We start from the raw sequence: 18,670 nt of genomic DNA, 5'->3' as shown, positions 1-18,670 counted from the left end.
CTCCAAAGAAACTCCGCAAATGGGCACTGCGATCTTTACGTTTCTTGGAAGCACAGCATGAAGTACCCAGAAAGCACTAAATAAGGTGTTTTTTTTTCTTTAGAATTCTCTTAATTCAGTTTTGGATTCTTAGAAATCCCATATTATTTATTATCCCCATTTACTTGGTTTATATGATTCAGTCTAAAGTTGTTCTGTTCTTTGGGCATCCTCTTTGCTGAAAATGTCACAGTCTTTTGAAATAGACTTGACTGTAAATCAGCACAGCAATCATTCATCGGCTTCTTCTTGTGCCTGTTCATCTTCTGTCTTTTACAGTCCTTTTTGTGAATTTAATTCCTCACCATAAATCATTTTTTATAAGTCAGCCCTTGCACAGAATTCATTGTCAATAATTAGAGCTACATCAGTTAATGAAACCTCTGGCACATAGTCATCGTCCTGTGCCTCACACTGTTCATGACGTGCTGGCTCCTCTTCTTTTCTTTTCAAAATAAATCACCATGTTCAAATGATGTCACTGAACTGTGGTTGATTCAATCCATTATAAACATGAACCTTAATCCCATCCATCACACCTTGTAAAGCCAGTCTGTGTGTCTGGATACTGGCGAGGGGGAGTACAATACATTTCCTATGCAGGTGCATTGTAAGGATGTCACACCTCCGGGATTTAACCCTTGTGTTGCCTTAGGGTCATTTTGACCCGAATCAATATTACACCCTCGCCCCGCTTTAGGATTAATTTGACCCCATTCAATGTTTAATGTCGGTGTTCTTTCGGTAGTCAACAAACAAACATAAAGTGCCTCACACTTAAACTTGGAAAACAATATTAATTCTAATAATTTTCTGGAGGTTTTAATTGCTGGCGTCAAATTGAACCCAAAGGGTAAAATATGTTAGTAAATATAAAGGTAACAGGAGGGTGAAACATTGAATCGGGTCAAAATGACCCATAGGTGGGGGGAGGGTGTAATATTGATTCGGGTCAAAATGACCCTAAGGCAACACAAGGGTTAAAGAAAACTGAAGAAAATGTAAATGCATCAATTCGACAATTTAAGGTTCTTAACAAATGTATTACTGTACGTTTGGAACTGCGGGTCAATGTACAGGAGGCTGTCACTCTGAGGATGGATACACAGAAGGTTGGGTGTTTGGGTAATTTCCCCTCAGGTCTGGGCAGAACGCTGTGTTATTGACCGCAGAACTTTTCAAACCTTTTTTAATCAGACTCTGTGCTTGAAGATACTGTCTACACTGTAAAATGTAATAAGTGAACTTTACTTGAAAAAGGTGAGGAAACCGATTGCCTCAAATTTTCTAAGTAAAGTAGCTCAATAATTTTAGTTCTTAAAACTAAAAATAAATGAGTTTTGGCAACTGATGTAATTGGAGTAAACATAAGTTAAGTCAACTCATAATATGTCAGTTCAGACAACTTAAAAGATACGAGTGAAGGTAACTTAAAAATCTTTAAGAATGTAATAAGTTGACTTTACTTGAAAAAGGTGAGGAAACCGATTGCCTCAACATTTCTAAGTAAAGTAGCTGAATAATTTTAAGTTCTTAAAGCTAAAATAAACTAAGTTTAGGCAACTCATGTAATTGCAGTAAACATTAGTATTGTTAACTTAACACTTATTAGTTACTAGGTTAACTTAAAAAAGACAACTTAAAAGATCCAAGTTATATTAAGTAAACAGTACTAATAAGAACTAGTTAACTTTACTAGTCAATGAGATCCCATTACTTAGAAATAGTGAGGAAACCGATTGCCTTAAAATGATCAAGTAAGCTGAACTAAAAACTGTAAGTTGTTGAAACAAAAGAAGGAGAACAGTTACAATGGAAGACAACGTTTATTTAGAAGAAAAACACATGTTTTAAAACTCAAACGTGCTTAAAACGCTGAACATGTTGCCAGATTAGGTTTTGTAACGCAGAAATATGATGGACACAGCGTTTTCGGCATTTGCTAAATTTCACGACAGGAAAACAACAAAAACAGACATGTTCTAGAAAAGAGTTCAATTGGAGATAGAAGGGTGAAGTTCTCGGGCCTGACTGCACATCATGAACACAGTCTTTTATGGCATCAGTAGATTTTTGAGTGATTGTATTTTAGGGTTTTTGGTCCAAGTGAGAAGCACTCTATGAATAAATTCAGAAGGTGTTCCTCACTCGTTGAGGATACTCCAAATTCAGGGGTAAATAAGTCTGAAGAGTAGCCACACGGCACAGGGAAGATTATCACGGTCACCCATCACGACTGTTCCTCCCAAAACGATGGCAGTAGTTGCAGACTCCAGGTCCAGCGAGTGAGGAGGCCACGATGTCTTCAGCACCGTCAGGGTCCCAATGGAGGTGTGGGACACGTCCAGAAGGTCATCAGAGTCCTAATAACAAGAGCAGCATAAAAAACACAATTACATGTCAAATTTCACGTTGCATTTCTATGGTAGAACACACAATGGTTACTTGGATTCTGATATTATTTGATAATCAAGTGAAAGATGCTCAGGAGTGAGTGCGATGATTAATTCATTGATCATGTGATTCACTGAATGATTGCAAAAGCTAATAATAAAGAATATGAATTATCATATTTACAAATAGGGATATTTGAATGGAACAACAATAATAGAGCAAATCTAAACAACAGAATGTAGAAGGGCCTGAGAACAGGTCGATGCAGTTGCATCACAACACACCCCGATCAGGACCCGTTCGTGGCTTCTGCTGTGTTTCCATGGGGTCAAGTCGAAGCTTCACGCCATCCTAAACTCACACCTTCAATAAAGAAAGACCAAAGTTTAATACGTGGGCAACCAACCATATTCGTGGTAAACATCCACATTTCTTTGTCACTGCTGCTTCTGGGAAATGTGCTCCTACCACAGGAGGCTGAACAGGTACCTGCCATCTTCAGCCGTCACACCTGCATCATATTGGCTGCTCCTGAACCTCCTGTGGCAGGAGAGCGAGCATATTGCCCAAAAGCAACAAAGAAATAGCGATAATGTTACAAGTGAAAACACATTTTTGGTAACAGGAGATATTAGTAGAACCCCTCTACCATCATGCAGACATGTGAAGGTGTACAGATGCTCATTTAGGTGTGATATGATTTGTAATTTTTTATTTTGAAGGCCTTTGGGTTTTGAATGGGGCGACTAGAGAGCTGCAACTGGACCTGACTGGAAAGACGGGAGATCCCACTAAAAGGGCCCCAATCAGGGATAAGTGAATCACAAAGTATAGAAGCACTGATTGGAAGAGAAGTAGCCAATAACAAAAGATGAACAGGCAGAACACATGAGAGATATTGGGCATCCTGTGGTGTGGAATTAAATAATTTTGACGAAAGTCTACTTACAAATTCTTGAAGAAGTCTGCATTGTCATCTACAAGGTTGACGGGAGAGCCACGGAGGACTACTGTTCACCTCCCAGTCACATCTGTACTCAAAAAAACATTTTAAACACACACAATTCACAAGTGTTAAAGGACAATCATTTGACAGCTCTGCATGCAATGCTGTGACACTACTTTATTAACCACATAAAGAAAAATGACTGCTTGAGAAACTTACCCCAGGTGTGACTTGTTGCAGATATTCAAGTTTCTGTCCGACACTTTCCCCCTCTGGGTTTTGAACTTCTCCAGGAAGCGAGGAGTGTATTTGTCGAGATCTTTGAAGAACTCTGATTGCAACTCAGATTTTTGCTTGATAAGCGACAGAACTCAGCCAGAATCTAACGGAAAGAGAAATAAATTAATATTTAGTCATATTAGACCAACAGTAAACACATTACAACATACTACATCACACTGGGCAGAAAACTAGTGGCTTCTAGATTGAACAGATTACATCAGCTCCCCTCATCGGCCCTTCATGGTCGTCACAGGAGACACTCTGTGTGAAGACATGGACTCAATCTGGCAATGCTTCCATGTGTTATGCAGTACTGTGTAGAAGAAAATAAGCAATACTTACAATTCATTGCCAGGTTTTTCAAAGCCTACAAAAGAAACAACAAAAGCAATTAGTCAAACTGCAAATAACTCCTCGTCAAAATGCATTTTTACGGCTAAAAAGCCATCAGTTTAATGGAAGATTTCACAGACAAATATGATTAGAAATGCTTATCCTAGATATAGATAGATAGATAGATTGAAGTCATAAATTCTCTGTAGGGAGGTTGGCAGGGAGCTTAGTTTCAAACTTGCTATTGGTTATAATGGATGTCATTTCCAGTAAATATCACAAAATAGGAAATGATGTATAAGTAAAAAATTAAAAAACGTTGTACCACATTCGCTGTGGCCGAGAAGTTCTCCATCATACGGTTTGTGGTTGAATTATTCCTCGTTACATTCAACCTAACATTGCATTCACTCTTAACTCAGTGACAGTCGCGTTGTGTGACTCCCGTAGTGCTGCGTTAATGCACACGAGTGAGACAGCCACGACGATGTCCGCCATTAACATTGTGACTCGTTTGTTTTGACGGTCTAGCTAGCTTACATTAAACGCTTCGTAAAGTTAACATTCAACTACGAATAAACATATGAACAATATGGCGAAGATACGACGATGTTTACTCAGGACATGAACGGCAAAACGTTATTGAGACGCTGAAACTTACCTGAAAGTAACTCGCACACCTGCACTGCTTTCTCGCTGCCGCCAATCCGTCTCCGCCAAAGAACGTCTTCAGTGGTCGACTGCGCATGCGTATTCGAGCCGAGTGCTGCCGAGTGCGCCCGAGTTTCTTCCGAGTCCGCCTCACTCATTTTTTTAAAGTAAAGCTTACTTGAGATAATAAGTTTAATAACTTTACTCACCAAAAAGTGTTATTTACTAAGTTTCTTAAAGTAAGGTCAACAAAGTAAGCAGAAATGAGTAAAGCTCACTAATTTTTTTAACTAAACTTTACTATTACATTTTACAGTGTAGACTCTAAGGGACGAAGAGGAATATTTCAAACGCAGCCGAAAGGACCGGCTCAATGGATTCGGCCAATCAGTGGATTCCTTGCAGCTTCCTCGTAGTGTTGTTTTTGAAGCTTTAAACATTCAGCCCTAAAATCTTAAATTTAATTTCTCTCATGAAATAATCATTATACTTTTAACAGGATTTCCCAGCACAGATGAAGCCTATTTCAATACTTGCTGCAGTCTTAGCCCCCTATATATTTACTTGTTATATTACCTCAGATTCATGTTTCAGTCATACATATAGTCTTACTTTTGCTCCTGCCACCCAGAAATGCATCATAATAATGGAGCAACTTATTAAAATTACAAACTATACTGGCATGACATATGAGAAGAGAAATACTGTGTAATATAAGAATTTTCGAAGCCAGCCCTTAAAATGATGTGAAGGAATACAAAGAGAATGTCATGAAATTATTGCAAGAGAATACAAATGCACTGCAGTAAAATATCGTCCCGCATTGGCCTTTTAGAGTTTACAGTACAGAGTGTACAGAATGAACATAAACACATTTTTACACATTACTTCCTCTGGAGTCTGACTGAAGTGTACAAATGGGCTTGATTTGGTGTATGATACATCTTCCTCGAAGTAGGTCTCAGACTAAAAGAGGTTTTGTAAATATGTACAGTGATGTACATATTTACAAAACCTCTTTTAGTCTGAGACCTACTTAGAAGGAAGATGGATTATAATTTGGCTTTGCTAAACATTGTGAAATTGTACAAGAATAATGTGCAAAGGACGCTGTCGTTAATTGTGTGCGTATGTGTGTGATGGAACTGAATGTAGTCAAGACTGCATGCGCTTGTGCCAGTGTACATGTGCATTTACTCCATCTGAATTATTTATTAGTTCCAGTAGACCTCTGTGTGCCATTCTCCATAGGATTAAAAAATAATTAAACATTCTGTTATATAATTGCTTATTATTTTTGTATTATTGTGTATGAACTCCCTCTCAGCACAAGGCAATCTGTTCATAATTTACAGAGCGAGGTCCCACTTGACCATTACTTTCCAAAAAAAGGGATACAACTCTCAATCCTCAGGGATGCCTCATTTGCAAATATTCAAAGAAGGAATCTTTTTCTTCTCATTTCATAATACACTCCACAACTGGGAAGAATTCCCCCTACTCAAGATGTTCTTATGTTGCCAACAACTAAAATTTTTTTTTTCCAATTGCAAGTTTGGCAGAATGATTCAATTGCTTCGATGGACTGCTGAGCGAGGAGTATTTAGACCATAGAATAATTGAGCAAGTGCCCTTATGTTTACTCGAGTGTTCCCTAATTTAATATTGATTAAATTATCCTTGAGTTTCAGTTGAAGTAATGAGCAACATTCTTATATATGCTGAGTGGACGGAAGATATTTGTGTGCAGCTGATGTGTCGGTGACGCCAGCTGACATTCTCTCATGGTTAGCCAACAGAAGAGTTTGTTCCTCATAGCTGATGTGGTCAAAATGCTGATTGAGATGCACTTTCTATTCATACCAGCTAGAGGATATTTGCTAGAATGCTGCTCAACACAAAACATAAATCAATGACTGCTGTCAATTAAACAGAGTGCCTTTATTTACTGTGTCTTTTCACGATTTAGAATAGCACTTTGCATTTATTAATGTAATTCCTCAATCAAATATGTATAAAAATACTAATACAAATTCAAATTTTCTAATTGGAAAAAGCACTATGAATGGATGGAAATATATTCTCTAAACGGTTCTAAGCAATGTTGAGCAAAACACTGTTCTTCAAAACTAGCAATTAAGATAAATACATTAAACATATGTTTAAATATATGAGTTCTATCTTTTGCTACCAGGCTGAAACCATGTTTATTTCTGCTGAAAAGTGGAACATTTTAACACGAGGGTCAATGGAAATTGACTGTCTTTTAGAGCGAGCATCAAGTGGCCATTTGAAGATGCTTAAATGTGTTGTTGTTTATATTTTCCGGCATCAAACCAACTTTAGGAAACCATCGTCATTCTTTACACAGGACATAACTGATAGTTTTAACAACTTAAGACCAGTACTATATATATGTTTTTATATACAAATATATAAATATATATATATATACAGGACTGTCTCAGAAAATTAGAATATTGTGATGAAGTTCTTTATTTTCTGTAATGCAATTAAAAAAACAAAAATGTCATGCATTCTGGATTCATTACAAATCAACTGAAATATTGCAAGCCTTTTATTCTTTTAATATTGCTGATTATGGCTTACAGCTTAAGAAAACTCAAATATCCTATCTCTAAATATTAGAATATCATGAAAAAGTATACTAGTAGGGTATTAAACAAATCACTTGAATTGTCTAATTAACTCGAAACACCTGCAAGGGTTTCCTGAGCCTTGACAAACACTCAGCTGTTATAAATCTTTTTTTTTACTTGGTCTGAGGAAATATTAAAATTTTATGAGATAGGATTTTAGAGTTTTCTTAAGCTGTAAGCCATAATCAGCAATATTAAAAGAATAAAAGGCTTGCAATATTTCAGTTGATTTGTAATGAATCCAGAATGCATGACATTTTTGTTTTTTTAATTGCATTACAGAAAATAAAGAACTTTATCACAATATTCTAATTTTCTGAGACAGTCCTGTATATATAGCAGTAAAGCTATATAGGTTATAAGCTATATATATATATATAGTATATATATATAGTTATATATTATATATTTATATAATATATATATATATATATATATATAGCTATAAGTTATATATAGCTATATAGGTTTATAAGAGTGTTTATATTTGCAGAAAAAAGTCAATTTTGATAAGTCCAAAACAATGAGTTGAATTGGAAATGCAGATTTGATTCATAATTCCGTGAGTGTAAATCACTTTTCTGGACTTCTTGAACATTATATGTAATACTATTATACATTGATAATTAAAAAAATAAATATTATACAGCCTTTAAATTGTAATAAAAACATGCACAGCTGCTAAAACAAACTCAATCCAAGTTGTATTGTTAGCTGCACAGCTACCATTGCCATCTTTACATTGCAGTTTGTAAGCAGATGAAATCTTCAGCTTTGATAACGTCGGATAACGGACAGTTGGTGAAGAGGCGGGATTAAAGCAACAGGAAGCTGGGTGAGTCATCATAATGCCAGCAGAAAAAAAGCCAGAGAGGAGGATAAAGACCGCTGGAATCCTCAGAGCCTGCAGGCAAAAGAGCAAAAACTAATGCAGGACCACTTCATTCCAAGAGGAAAGTGTAGATGTAAAGATATAACATCTGTCATAAGTGTGTATGAAGTGTATGTGATACATGCGTTAGGTAAACTATATTTAGTGTATCTAATAATTATGATCTCACAGAGGACTAGATGTTCCTGTGTGTGTATACGAGTGTACGTTTGCTGTATATGTGGCAGCGACCCTTCCATGCCCTTTCATCCAGTGTGAACTCCACTGATTGCAACAAATGCTGCATGACTTCAAGGAATGAAGTGAAGAGTGAAGGATCCTAGTGCTCATTTTGTCCTCCACTGGATCATTGTATCCTCATACGAGTATGAAGCAGCCATCAACCAACCACATACTCGTGTTAGATGCTGATAAAAAACAACAAGTACCCTCGACAAAGAGAACAGCAGCGAAGCAAAGCGGCCAACCGATGCTGAATAATCTGGGCACCCAGATGAAACACAGGGATGGATAGATGTCGGACAGCATTTGAAACATGCTCCATCAAATAAGCAACAAGAGCCATTCTGCTCTAACAGAGTAGACTGTGGGGACAGGCGAAGGATTATCTCCAAAATCATATCCACCATGGACGTATTCCAAGTTGGGCCTCTTCAGTTCCTGAGGAAATGTACGCGCATCTAGGGCCGCAACAACGAATCAATAAAATCTATAAAAATCGATTATTAGAATAGTTGGCAACAAATTTCATTATCAATTTGTTATGTTGCGCAATTATTACGCCACTCAATAAGTCGCAGAGATGTTTAAGCATAAAAAAGAAAAGAAAAGTTGAGTTCAGAGCAGAGCAACAAAAAAGCTGGAAGCGGAAGTCATCCAGACGTCGTTGGTGGAAGTCACCGAGCTGTGTGAGCGTAGGCGTGATGTTATGAACCCCAACACGGGGGCGTTAGATGTTCCGACGGTTATGGGATGTCCACAACAAGTATAAAGCAGAAATAGTGGTTAGTTCTTCCGTGGTGGATGGTGGAAATGATAACCGTTTCCACGGAGCAAAGCAACAGAGATAAGCCCCGCCCCCTCGAAGACGCGAATGAACCACAAATAGTCGAGCGAGTAAACTCACGCGAGTAAAGCGTTATCAGTTCTGTTTTTGAGTAAAGGGTTGGAAATTAATGTAAAAAAAAAAAATCAGATTCATCGATTAATCGACAGATTAAACCCTTGTTAAAATAATCGTTAGTTGCAGCCCGACACGCATCCCTCCAATACCATGTCAGGCACCACTGGAGGCCAAGGAGGAATAACAGATTCAACGCCCTGTTAAAAGGTGATGACTCTTTTTCTTTCACCTCTCCAGTGCCGATGGAAGATGATGAGTGGTGGAAGCACCGGCCCCTCACATCTATTATTCAGAAAAGCATGTGTGAGCAGCTGTTTCCAGGCTCATTAGACAGAGATCACATTGAAACTGATGATACAATGATTGATGTGCTCTCACCCGAACATGCTATCTGGGAGGATCAAGGCGGTAACTTGGCAAGATAAAACAGAGACAAAGAATTAATGATTGAAAACAAAAAAAACATGTACGATGTAGTCAGTAAAATGTCCTACTACTATTACATATAGTAACTAGAATGGGCACTCGGTAGAGCGCATACCTTCGCATATCACAAGATTGGGCATTGAATTATGAACATTTTGGCGTTAGTTGCATGCCAATTGGATAAACATTGACTGTGCTATGGTAAAAAGAAGATGTTGACCTTTTCATGACCTTGACCTTTGACCCAATTGATCCCAAAATCTAATCAAATGGTCCCCGGATAATAACCAATCATCCCACCGAATTTCATGCGATTCGGTTGAATACTTTTTGTGTTATGCGAATAACACGCATACAAATAAATAAATAAATAAATACACAGCGATCAAAACATAACCTTCCGCATTTTCAAGGCGAAGGTAAATATACATTATATAATTAATATATTACACTAGTAGACTATTACAAATCCCTGTTTTAAAGGCTTTAAAGCAAAACAATATATAGTGTTGTATTACAACAATTCACACAAAAAAATACAAGCCGATGTGGAGAAGAAATAAATACGTGGTGGGGAATTTTTCCGGCAGCTATTTCTGTGAGTCCTGAGAAAGTTGTGAGCCTCACTGCTCCACTACCCATTGCATCTTTCCCTGGTGCAAGTGTTAGCGGTTGAGGGGAAAGCTTCTACCCACGCAACGAGTCAATTCCATCATGCCCCGCCCTGCCAACTCGCTTTGATCGAGTTGCTAATTAAGGGAGTGCTATGGCAGGGTGAGCCGGTTCATCCACGGGACACGTAAATCAAATCAGTTTTCTTTCTAGCACGGCAACCGTAAAGCGGTCAAGTAAAATATTGCTTGAATACGCGTGTGGGCCTTCAAGTGTGTCGGTGCATTCCGCTCAGTTGTGCTCTATTGTGTTTCTTTGAAGTGTGTCCTGTGTGGGTACATGCATGGACATGAGTATTGCGCTCCAGTGTGTTCCTGTTGGTGCACATGTGGGCATCTTAGTCGTCCTCGTTCTGCCCGTCGCACAAAAGCCCCGCTCATTATCTGGATTAATTGAGGATAGTGGATGGAGATGGAAAGATGGGTGAAGGAAACAAATACATGATGAGGAGAGAAAGCGAAGAAAGAGTGGATAGGGAAGACACATGGAAAGGGAAAGATTAGACAATGATGGCACTTTACGAGAGTGGATTGTGATGAGTAATAGCTTCCTCCTTATCCAATTTGAACTTAAGGCCACAAAAGTGTCCGTGGGAAAATGTGTTTCAAGGTCTGAGCAGCTTATGACATTTCATGAAGTAGCAGAAGATGATGGTAATCCATACTCTTATTAATCCTTTGTTATATTCATGAGGTCAGATAGTTTATAAGATTAGCAGTGGGGGTAATAACTGCCACAGTGCTGCAATGTTGAAATACCCTCTTCTGCCATGGAGATTTGACTAAGTATGTTCACGATGTGGTTTGGGGGGAACAAAAGCATAAGGAGGTTTTTTAAGTGCGCCTCAGTAATGCTTGGTTATGAATAAATCAGTGGACTTTTCCGGCCCACTTGTGTTTAATGGAACAGTTAAATGGAGTGTCATCGCGAGAGGACAGAAGATGAACTCTGGTGATATATTAGGTGTTCAAGTTTCTTCTCTAATTTATGCATCTCTACGTGTCTGTGTGGTCTACGATTAGCCTTCCCAGACAAGACAAGTTATGTTTGCCGTCGCAGAAGTTATGAATGAAAGGATACTTGTGGGAAAAGGCACATCTGTAAAACGTCCTGTCCACCCACCTATCACAATAAAAACCCTTTTTCATTCTCCAGGTTCAGTTCAGGGTTAATGAAAATGGAGGTACTTTATGGCTGCTGAAAGGCACTGAATCTGTGCCCGATCGTTACGCTGTAGAGTTAGTAACGGTTGGTTTGTTTTGTTGGTTTGGGGAGGGGTTTGTGCATAAGGCTGTGATAAATGATCGACTCACACATGTTTTTACACAGCTTTGTTCAAAATAAATCATAATGATTTAGAAGTGTGTCTGATTGGTAATGAGCGTTTTATATCACTTTCTAGTTGAGAGTAGGCAAGGAGATTCCTTTCAACTCCCTGAAGGACATCACCAGAATGAAATGTGAGGGATTCTGGTCAATAGTGAATGTGCAGGAATCTGTCTATTGATACACATGTATCAGGAACTCAAATAGGATGCAAAGAAACAGGAAAAAGAAGAACAAAACATGGATTAATTGCCATTATTAACACTTTTCCTTCTTCTTCTCCAAATGTAAATATAGAAGTATTAAGGAGCAGGGTAAACCACTTCAAACAACCAGAGTTAGAAGCGGAACACCAGACACCTCCCTTCACACGTTCACAGTTCAACTCTAACGGTTCAGTTTGCACACAGTGCTGCGATCAGAAAATGTGTTAAAAAAAGTAATGATGAATCAGCGACTTTCAGGGACATAGCTAGGTAGATGATTCTACCCACGCTCTCTCTGACGACACCTGGAGGCGTTTCCTGACGGCCCTGTTGGCAGAAGAACACAACGCAACCTCACAGATGTGCCGTGAAATGACCATGACCTCAACGGGTCACTTGGTCGTGGCTTGTTATTGGTTAAAATCAATTTAACTTTTGGTTCAGGGCAACAAAACCTCTCCGATAGGTTGAGAAAAAAACATCATGGTTTGTTTGGTCTTTATACATGTAGATACAACTTCGGTTTAGGCAACATGCACTTATTGGTTTAGAAAAAATGACTCACAGCCACTCAGCGCTTTGGGGCGTGACCACCCGTCTCAAATTGTGGTTGGAAGCCCGGTGTTTGTTTGACCTATCCAGCTCCACTATGTTAGATACATAACTCAATTTAATTTAAAGGTATTGAAACGTTCCACACTACGAGAACAATTACTCACTTGAATGTGCAACATGTATTTTCCAGCTTAGTCACTACATTTGTCAAGAGGAATTATTAGAACAGATTCAGTTGCAGTGGGGTGTCTTTCTACAATAATGAAATCCAGAGTGCAACAGTCAACAGGTTAATACGACTGTCAAAACACTGAGGATGCACACTTCTTGGTCTCTTACGAGTAAACACAGAGGGGCCGGTGTCACGGCTGCGTTGTTGCTTCGCTATCTCTTGCCGCTTACGTCCTATTTGGGTCAGAAACGGTATTTTCCTCAGCCGGTTTTTTATCAAAGCCAGATTAAATGCAGAGTTCTCCTGCCAAGGGAAACTCAGCAGGGCCATCATGCCTGCCAGTCAGAATGAAGCTCAGACAGGTTGCGACCTCACTCTTTGTTGAATGTGGAGAGGCTGCTGTGTAATATTAGAGATAGCAGGAGATTGCCGCCGCTCTGCAGTGAATTGCCCTGAAAGAAAGGCGATCACAGAGTGTTCGGTTATCGAGGAAACATAGTTAATGTCTTAGTTACACCATTTTAAAATCAGACGAAACGTCCTTTATGATCAAAGAATATTTTATTTGTCATATTTTAAGGGGTTGAAGTAGATTAGGAAACCCGGCTCTGGAGTCCAGACACCGGCGGTGAGATGAGCAGAATGCTGGAGACCTGGATGAGATGGGGAATGGATTTCTGACAAGCCTAACCGGGATGACGACTGGAGGTGAGTTGGGTGGAGGAGGGAGCAAAGATTTCACCTATAGATTTAAAGTTTGACAGCAACAACATGATAAGCATAACAATAGACTTCCGGATTGAATTCATGCTGAGCCTTAATGTAATTGGCAGTAAAGAAAAAGGCAGAGTAATTATGTGGTTAGTCACAGGAAGACAAACAAGAGTAAAAATGCCACCAATTAGGAGCCATGTGTTTCCTGCCACTCCAACAAGTAGGAGCGTAATTGGACCGGCTGTGGAAGGAAACATTGTTTGTCCGTCAGTGGTCCTGATTTTCTCTGAATCTCGGCACCGTTGCAACTTGAATTCAACAAAAAAGTACAGATTTTTTTCCGAGGTCAGTTTTGTGACGTTCTAATTGTATGTATGTTTGCCACGGATGTTCTGAAGCAATTGCATTTTTAAAAACTAAAACATATTTGCAAATGTTCCTTTTTTTCCCCCACGAATACTGCAAAAGCTGTGATTTCCCTTTGATAATAAAACAGTTCAGAAAACTCCCTCGTAATATGCTCCAATCCATCGCAGCATGTTGGCGTTGTACGTCGTGAGGAGGAGAAAACTCAGAAGTTCAGTACATGTACAGTATAAAGATATCCCCTCTAAACCCTTGTGAGAGGAAAACAAAACAATACAAACTCCCAGGCGTCAAGCTCGGTGGCCCATGGTCAGGCATTCAGCCTCGCTCATTAGAGGTCTTTTCTAATCACAGTGGAGCTGTCTGCATTTCCAATGGAATAGTTATATAGAGGCCATTGTTTAGCGAGAGCTGCCCACGCGCCAGAGGATGAATGTGAAGGAGTTTGTGTCCAAGGGGAACGATGGCCGCTTTTCTCTGCATGCCGTCCAGAGACAGAGCTGTTTGTCTCTGAGAACGAGCGAAGAATGCAGCAGACGCCAGGAGAGAAAACCCAGGATAGATGGGGGTTAAAAGAGGGACACCGCCACCACCACCACGGCTGCAGCTGATTCTGTCCACTGACTCAGTCAAAATCTCCAAAGTCCCCCCTGTTTTCTGTCACAGTCCAATTGGCGTTCCTGCATGCAACGTGGGACATCCAGCTGAGAGCTCGAGGGAAACTGCTCTTCCGACACAAACACTCCAGCCATCCAGTGCACAATAAAGTGCAACAGCCAGTAAAACTGATATTATTATTTTTCCCATGTATGATGTCTTTCCCTTCTACTTTCTATCAATCCCAGTGTATTATCCTTCATTTTTCCTGTATAAAACGAAAGGCTCATAGTGAAGAACAACCGAATGGGGCAAGGGGGACATCACACTCATCATCGTAACTTGTTCTCAGTCTTAGCCAGCCTTCCTTGTCATTGTCTTCCCATCTGTCTATTCTGATCAAGACAGACACTATGATAGCCGAGGCAACATCACATGAATATGACAGGCTGAAGTTTATGTCGAAGTCATTCACTCTGTGTGAACAAGTTGGGAAGTGGTTTTAAAAGCACCAGGGATGTCGTGTCCCCGTCGCGCAGCTCCACTAAAAGGAGTGACACAGCTGATGCATGCACTTGAAGGCACTCAGATGTTACTCAACTGCAGAACACTCTGGAAATGATACAACAAAATGCTTCAGTGTAATTAGTGAACATGTTTACCCATGTACGTATGTTTATTCCTTTCTTTTCTTCAGAAACTAAAGCAGAGCATCACTGGACTGGAATGCACAGGGTCAGGTTTTGCCTTTAGCAGAAAGACTCAACCAGAGTGACTTGAAAAAGAAACATCACACCACCTCAGCAGTGCCTCGAGGAACAATATCTTTCACCTGACCCCTTTTTCATTGACATCTCTGATAGGTACTGGTGAATCACTCGGAACGTTTGTGGAACTGAAGCACACCAGGAGTCAAACCAGAATGTCAAGGCCCGACAGTGTACATCATTTGAAAGGGAACACATTTAAATGTATAGTACAGTGTGGACATTAGAAGATATACGTAATTTTGGATGATATCACATTCGGTGTGATACAAAAGCCAAATACACATTAAATCTGGGCATTTAGGGTGTCTGAGCAAGGCGCTTTTAACTCAACTGCTACAGTCGGCCTGCCCACTTCAATTGTGGTTGAATTGGACAGCTTGCAGGTGTGAATATTGAGAAATATACACTACCGTTCAAAAGTTTGGGGTCACCCAGACAATTTCGTGTCTTCCATGAAAACTCACACTTTTATTTATCAAATGAATTGAACATTTCATAGAACATATAGTCAAGACATTGACAAGGTTAGAAATAATGATTAATATTTGAAGTATTAATTTTGTTCTACAAACTTCAAGCTCAAAGGAAGGCCAGTTGTATAGCTTATATCACCAGCATAACTGTTTTCAGCTGTGCTAGCATAATTGCACAAGGGTTTTCTAATCAGATATTAGTCTTCTAAGGCGATTAGCAAACACAATGTACCATTAGAACACTGGAGTGATAGTTGATGGAAATGGGCCTCTACACACCTATGGAGATATTTCATTAGAAACCAGACACTTCCACCTTGAATATTAATTTACCACATTAACAATGTAGAGAGTGTATTTTTGATTAATTTAATGTTATCTTTATTGAAAAAACAGTGCTTTTCTTTGAAAAAATAAAGACATTTCTAAGTGACCCCAAACTTTTGAACGGTAGTGTAAAGCCTGCCAGTCAATAACACAAATAACCAATTTGGCTGGCTGACGCACACACACACCCACACACACCCACACACACCCACACACACCCACACACACACACACACACACACACACACACACACACACACACAGTGCTTTTACAAGATAAACCAATGAGATCTGACATGTTAATGTGTCCAACCTTGTGGTACTATTGGTAGGTAGGTTTTTGACAGATCTAACAGAATAGATGAGGACCAACATTCTTGCAGAAGTTGTTAAAAAGTGCACAGGAAGGAAGTTCTCCACATGTGTCAGATTGGCTGCATTGTGGTGGACAGCCAACTCTGTCATCAGACCCTGTTATAACCAGGCGAAGGTCTGTGGAGAGGAAGCTGCTGTGGAAAGTCAGTGTGGTGAAGGGCTGTGGAAATAAATATTCACTTTACAGTTTCATTTTCATTCTGGATTTCAACTTATGTCCATTTGTAGGTGGCATTTAAAAGTGTGCTACCTGGTGCAGATATCCTGGAGTACTTAATCTAACAGGGACCTTTTCACATCTGGAATAGTCGTAAAGAGCTGAGAGTCAAACAATACAACAGTGCCAGTCGGCCTCATTTGAATAATTAATTAATTGTATTAACAAAGGGTGAATGCTGTTACCTTGAATTGTTTCCATGCCAGTTACCATCTGTGGGACACATACTTTCATTCTCTGTACCCAGTCTCCCCCGACATGTGCTTTAGACATACACTGTATCTAGGTTGTATGTTGTGCGTTGTGCTCTTGCAACACAACAGGTCCCGGTTGAGGGCAGCACCAAGTATCAATTTCCTTTCGGATCATTATCTCCACATTACAATGCCTGCAAGGGTCTACGAACAATAAATCAGCCTTGAATTTAATTAGATGACATTGATTACACTGATCCTTTACCGTTGCGATTGGAAACCACAAGAAAGCTTCATGGACATCTCCCACAATGGAAGTTTGTGACTAACCAGAAACAGAAAGGGACGGCTTGAGAACAGCAGATGAGACACACCGAGGGAACTCTAAAAACAGCCTCACATGTGGAACTGGTGAGCGCTGAAGAGAAAGACAGCTGGGGAGGGAAAGAAAAGAACAGAGGAGAAGAATGAAAGTAAGAAAAGAACACAACCCTTAATAGAGGGACACGATATAGCCCTGAGGCAGCTTCACAATTAGGCAAGACTGCAAATAATGTTATTATCACTTGGGAGAATATAAGAATGCCTCTTCTTAAACAGAATACAATATTCTGTATGGTATGATTTATTTACCCTACTTAAAATTATCTTGTCAACCTTGCAGCTTGTTTTCTCAGTCAGGTCTGAAACCAGATTTTTCTTCGGAAAGGTTAGTCTTTTTAGTTCTCACTTACAAAGCTGCCTGAGACATGATATACTCACAACGTAGCCACTGAGGCTTCAGATGAAATTAATTTAAGGGAGAGGAACCACTGAGGCGGGATGGATGAAAAAAAGAGGCATGAGAAGGACACATCGGCTTAGGTTATTGTTTTGAGCCATTATTATTTAGTTCTGGGATGTCTGCTGATTTGTGATAATTGAAAAGTCTCGAGCATAATTACACATGGATCAGGGGCGGCTTTGATTTGGGTTTTTTGTGCTCGGTATATTCTACACTTACCATTTATGAAATACGGAACTGGAAATTGCAACTGCACAGGTGGTTTTCTCCAGTACAAGTGCAGCGACAACTCGGTACATTAGGTGAAGGCAACGATTGAGTCTTTCAGAGGGGCACAACTTGTGAAAGAAGAAATGAGATAAATAGCTGGAATTGCCGTATTTTATTGGTACACGCAATCATCTGCTGGACATGGTGGCAATTTTGGTAGTTGATTGGTGATGGTCAAACATTTTTAGAAAAGATATTGACCATTTAAAAAAATATGATGATACAAATGGTGTCTCAATCAGAGTAGATTCTATTAGCAGAACTAACTAAATTTGCTCCTGATGGTTTTGCCAATACACGTAAGACCATTCATGCTGGATGCAGTTCACACTGCCGACTGGTTTTGCGAGGACACTCAGCTGGATGTCGTCATAGCAATGGAAATGTGAGACTAATATTCAGGGATGGAAGGAGTCTGACAATATTTACTTGAAGTAGAAGCACCGTTACTTCTCTATTCTCGGAAATACAAATTAGATACTAAATATTACATTATAAAACACCGTTATGCTTTCAAATAAAATGTATTAAGTCAACCTATACACTGGCTGAACAATTTCATGCCACCAGTTATTTCTGTCCAAACCAACAATACATTTCTGCATACACTTGATATCCATTACAGATAAACAACTGCTTTCCTCAGTGTAGTCTCCCTCGAATTAACCAAATGTGGACACATTTGACTAATTAAACATCAATGACCAACTTTGAATAAAAATAGATTTCTGGTGCGGTATGCAAAAGTAGAATGCATAAATTAAGTAGCGTTACACTTCCCGACAGACGAAAGCAAGAAGGCAGACACAAAGAGGAAGTAAAAAATAGAAATACACATACACATTAAAAGCAAAAAGAGAGCTACACAGTTGTTACACAGTGTAGCTCACAGACAGACACACACAC

The 18,670-nt window shown here is 39.4% G+C and overlaps 1 long non-coding RNA gene across 6 annotated transcripts; it reads right to left on the bottom strand.

The window, feature by feature from the left end:
• Positions 1–1,846: 1,846 nt before the first annotated feature.
• On the bottom strand, positions 1,847–4,725 carry LOC130205407 (uncharacterized). Of its 6 annotated transcripts, XR_008833909.1 has the most exons (7): positions 4,656–4,725; positions 4,004–4,028; positions 3,599–3,761; positions 3,383–3,464; positions 2,923–2,973; positions 2,718–2,796; positions 1,847–2,402 (listed from the first exon to the last, which is right to left on the bottom strand). It is a non-coding gene; the product is annotated as an uncharacterized LOC130205407 (long non-coding RNA). The 6 variants fall into 6 exon arrangements; XR_008833907.1 differs by having other exon boundaries at positions 2,718–2,973; XR_008833911.1 differs by lacking the exon at positions 2,718–2,796 and having other exon boundaries at positions 2,840–2,973.
• Between the last annotated feature and the right edge of the window lie 13,945 nt (positions 4,726–18,670).

Source organism: Pseudoliparis swirei, chromosome 15 (assembly GCF_029220125.1).
Source record: "Pseudoliparis swirei isolate HS2019 ecotype Mariana Trench chromosome 15, NWPU_hadal_v1, whole genome shotgun sequence".
Lineage (NCBI taxonomy): Eukaryota > Metazoa > Chordata > Actinopteri > Perciformes > Liparidae > Pseudoliparis > Pseudoliparis swirei.
Note: the sequence above shows the minus strand (reverse complement) of the source record. Positions and strands in the feature narration are given on the sequence as shown.